Source organism: Hylaeus anthracinus, unplaced genomic scaffold (genome assembly GCF_026225885.1).
Source record: "Hylaeus anthracinus isolate JK02 unplaced genomic scaffold, UHH_iyHylAnth1.0_haploid 11519, whole genome shotgun sequence".
NCBI lineage: Eukaryota > Metazoa > Arthropoda > Insecta > Hymenoptera > Colletidae > Hylaeus > Hylaeus anthracinus.
Genome location: NW_026533942.1, coordinates 1 through 4819, shown reverse-complemented (window position 1 = coordinate 4819; position 4819 = coordinate 1). Strand labels below are relative to the sequence as shown.

The 4819-nt window shown below is 34.6% G+C and overlaps 1 long non-coding RNA gene across 1 annotated transcript; it reads left to right on the top strand.

Annotated features, from left to right (window-relative positions):
* The first annotated feature begins 89 nt into the window (after positions 1 to 89).
* Positions 90 to 1964, top strand: LOC128896553 (uncharacterized). Its single transcript, XR_008462024.1, has 3 exons — positions 90 to 114; positions 447 to 595; positions 1789 to 1964. It is a non-coding gene; the product is annotated as an uncharacterized LOC128896553 (long non-coding RNA).
* The last annotated feature ends 2855 nt before the right edge of the window (positions 1965 to 4819 follow it).

Below are 4819 nucleotides of genomic sequence, written 5' to 3'. Positions count from 1 at the left end.
GCGCCGGCAACCCACTGCGCAGAAGAACGACGCCGAGAACCGAGGCGTTCTTCGTTTGGCGGCAATTGGAGAGATTAGACGTGTGATGTCGATCGGTGATCCGCGAATTAATAGGTACGCATAATTCAAATCAATTAACATATAATCGTTCATGTTTATACCTTGTGCTACTGCTTATCATCTCATTGATATGTTAATACCCTTGCTTCTCAATTGAATCGGTTTTTTGAGAAAATTAGATCGATTTCGCACTTTCGTCATTTTCGTTCTCCCTGAGGTACCAATTGATATACGTACAAATATCACTTCGTACTATGGGAGTACGTCTTGCAGAGTAGTATTATCGGTTTGTTTTTCATTTTTCCAAATTAAGTAATGGCTTAGGTACAGTAAAAAAATATACTTATCGTACCTTGGTTATAAATTCGAATTCTTGAATGTTTCAGGAACTGACGCCATTAGTCTGCGTAACGTTCACCAACGGCCATTTTCCGTTCAAATGGCGTCTACTGTACGTGTAAAATTTCCATCGAAATTTCTGGACACCATAACGCCAGACAAATTGTGCAGCTTACCAGGGAAAGCAGAATAATAGGTAATGTTGTCTTTAATTAATGTCATTAGTAGATTAAATTGATTATCTTTCCTTTTGTTTTATTACTATTTCTGCTTAATAATTACGAAATCATTTTTACTCCATTTCTTTACGGTTACCAATTTATTAGTTGTTTCATAAAGACTATTAATTACAATTTTAATATTGCTATCGAAATTGTAATTATGATTAATTAAAATTAACAATTATATTTCATAATCGTTAATTTTAATTAACAGTTACATGTATAATTTTTGATCGATAATTCGGTTACATTATCTCCTACATGTTTTACATATAATCGCTATTACCTGATAACAATGATAAATTTACAGTTTTTTTTTTCATTTTTTGAACAATAATGATGTTAAACATTTTGGCCATTTTGACCATAAACAAATAATATTTATGTATTAATTACAATTGCAATTCAAATAACGTAAATTCAAATTTTGTTAGTTTATTATGTATATAGAACAAAATTGTACAAATTTGCAGAATTATACAATTTCTATCTCCTTAACAAATGCATCTAAATATTGAAAAAATGTTTAAGATTTTATCTTTTATGTTTCCAACATATTTATAATGACTTATAAATATGTGTATAATGAAACATAAAAGGTAAAATCGTAAACATTCTTTCAATAATTAGATTCTTTTGTTAGACACAAATCGTATAATTTTGCAAATTTACAGTGTTTTCTTACATTCATTATAAATTGATAAATTTTATGAGTCGATGAACTTTTACTATGGCACGCTACATTTTCTAGAAACTGTGAACTTCTACGATGATATACATTTTCATGCTTTCTTACTGATTTAACGAAACAGAGAAAATGAAAACTTAAACATTCTTTCAACATTTACATACCTTTGTTGTACACACATAAAATCTAAGATGTTGCAAATTTTGACAGTTTCTTTTTACATTCATTATAAACTAATTTTGTAAGCTTACACGCATTCGCTTCATTACACAACACTTTTTAGATACTTGAAATCTTCATGAAGCTACACATCTTTATAGTAAATTTATAATGAATGTATTAGAAACATAAGAGATCGAAGTTAAATATCTTTTTAACATTCGTGTGTCATCATCGTAGAACATAAAATGTATGATTTTGCACTTTTAATGTTTTAATATTATAACTATTGTAATTTTTGGAACATATTATTTATTGCAGGTTTTATACATCATCCAGTAAAAGTTCTTCGATGTTCGACGCAGGTAAAGCAGAACTACTCCGAAGTTCAACGTGGGTAATGCAGAGGTACTCCAATGTCGACGTGGGTTATGCAGAGCTATTCCGATGATTAGCGACAGCAGAGCCACTACGTAACCCTGTATCAAAACAACGGTTGGTGAGTCGCATGCTTTTTGGTTTCTCTGGTCCCCGATCATGTCGTAGGACGAAAGGTCCAAATCGACACGGGTGACTGGTTGTAAGTATACGTGGTATTTGGCGAATACAGTGACCGCGGGTATGGATTGCATAGCATACTCGTGAGTAGTAACATTTCTTGTTTTATTTATTTGTTTAGGCTAAGGGCCTTCTTGTACTTCGGGTTTTATTAGTTTTTATTTTACAATATCATTAAAATCAATACATACAAATGATAATATTGAATTAAAATTTAATATATACTGTATTATTCAGTATATATATAATGATTGTATCTCCTTCTATTTTTTTGAAAATGTATATTGAAAGTATATGCATATTCTTTCCGTTGAAATTTTCCGTGTATGTACAAGAAGGACGTTTCGCGACAAGTCGATTCCTGCGTTAAAGTAACATAATTTGCATCCTTTTATAATTAAAAAGTATACTTTAACAAGGGAATCACTTTAGTAGGACAGTATGAATATTAAATTATCAATACAAATTATACTATTGCAAGAACTTATATATCACATTTTTTCATAAATAATTAAATTTTCATTAAAATCATTTTATTAATAAAAATTAATATTAATAAATATTACAATTTAAGATTCGAGTCATTTTCACTGAAAATAAAATAACGCAAAAGAATACGATGCTAGACCGCTTAGATTTACTAATTATTCTTTTTACTGAGGATTTTCAGGTTTAACCCTTTCGTGTTCGTTGCCTAAACTCATTCACGTGCCCAGGTGCTAGTTGGATGAGCGAAGGCAATGGGCACGATGACTTAGTTTATAAAATTTATAATAATAATATGTGTGGCGACTAACTCTGCGCTAGCGAATCGTGCACCGACGTACTTTCCACATGTGTGTATGTGTGTGTGTGTGGATAGGATGTGGAATTGCGTCGGGTTAAACATTCATTATAGCTTACAAATGAAATGGTAATTCGTACGATTATGTTTCTATTAGTATTTATTGTAGCTTCAATATTAACCTTTATCCTAAATCAATGATAAATTAATGAAAGGATGAAAGTACTGTATGATTGATCTAATGCATATAATTATCAACGATTGTATTACATCCAAGCATTCCAAATAAATATTTATTTATACATATTACATGTACGCAATGGTCGCTAGTCTTTGTCAGTCGATTTCAGGAACTGGTACGTACCTTTAGAGAGTGAATGTTGTGTATGGTATCCTCGGGTGTCGGAGGTGTCCCGGGACATCTCCCTAGTTTAGGTCGCGCCCGAGAGTCTTGATTGAGGATCGTTGAGCGCGTGTGTTGGTGTGATTGTTTTGGCATTTTTAAATATAGGGTTAGGTAGGTAGGTAACTTAACTTGTGGTGTGTATGTTAAATCCCGGTAGGTAGGGTCCAGGGCAGATCTCGTCACTTTAGTTTGGACAGGTCACGCGCGTACGTTATGGGTCTGCCCCTGTAGGTGGATTTGAGGAGTCGTTGTGATCACGATGCAAACGAAGCTTTTGTCCGTTTGTTTCGGAATCTACTCTCGATTCTTTAGGTCTCGACTCTCTGAGTCGTTGCTTTGCGGTCGCGGTTGTGATCAGTAGGGTAGTTCGAAACGCTCGTTCCCTCGAGGTTCTAGACGTGTGGTTCATCGGGTTGAACGTCCACGTATTGCACTGAACCTCGACCGTAGCTATAAGTTTCAGATGGGACAATGCGTCCGAAGAAAGAAGAGAGGCCCTGACAAATTGTCACAAGAAAGGGCTGCAACGAATGGCTCTCCATCTTCGGATTCGAGGATGGGGAGTTATTACTGTTACTATTTTGTCACCGTACTCGCCTGTAGTAGTAGTTTGTTTCTTTCTTTGGGTCATGTACTCCAACGTGGGATATCATTGTGTGACAATTGGGCAATTCGCGTTTGGTTTTAGTGTTGCGACATGAAAATATAAATCGCGTTCGTTTGTGAGAATTGTTTTTATTAGAATTTTTCGCGTTTTATTTCAGAGTAGTGTTGTGTAAGACAGATCAACTGCGAATGATGTTAGAGTTGCGTTTATGTAAGTGATTATTGATCGCGTCCGATTTGTTATGATTAAGAGTCTTGCTTTTGAATAGAATCTTTCGCGTTTTATTTCAGGGTAGTGTTGCGTAATACAGATCGACCGCGATTGCAATTAGTGTTGCGTATAATGAATATCGCGTCCGTTTAAAAGTAGTATTTAGAGTCAATGTAGCTTTTGATTACACTTTTTCGCGTTCTCTTCCAGGGTAGAGTTGCGTACAAAAACCAGCCGCGAGTGCCATTAGTGTTGCGCATAAATAAATCGCGACCGATATGTTGTAAATTCACGCGTTTTGCATTAGTATTTCGTCATATGAAAAGCCCAAAATTTGACACCATCATCATTTGAGGAGTCACCAAGCAGCCAAAGTGGCTGCCACTATGATTCTCCGCAGCCTGAGATGGCTGCGCTGGATTTTTAATTAGGGATTCGTATTACTTGGTGCACGTAATTTGTTCTTTTTATACTTAATAGATTAGTGTTTCAAATAATGATGCACCTCGCGGTTTCTTTTGATTAGTACTTTTCGCGTTTTCTTTCAGGGTAGTGTTGCGCATAAACATTGATCGCGATAGCTGTTAGTGTTGCGACTGATAAATCGCGTCCGATTTGAAGTAACTTTGTATTTTTAGTTAGGGCAAGAACAAAAAAAGAAGACCACCTACGGATTTTTTTTATATTTTTGAAGAATAGAGAATAATATACGTTTCTTCTGTTGCGGGTGACTGAACCAAATTGTCAATGGACTATTTGATAATAAAAACACTGCTATGAAGTACAT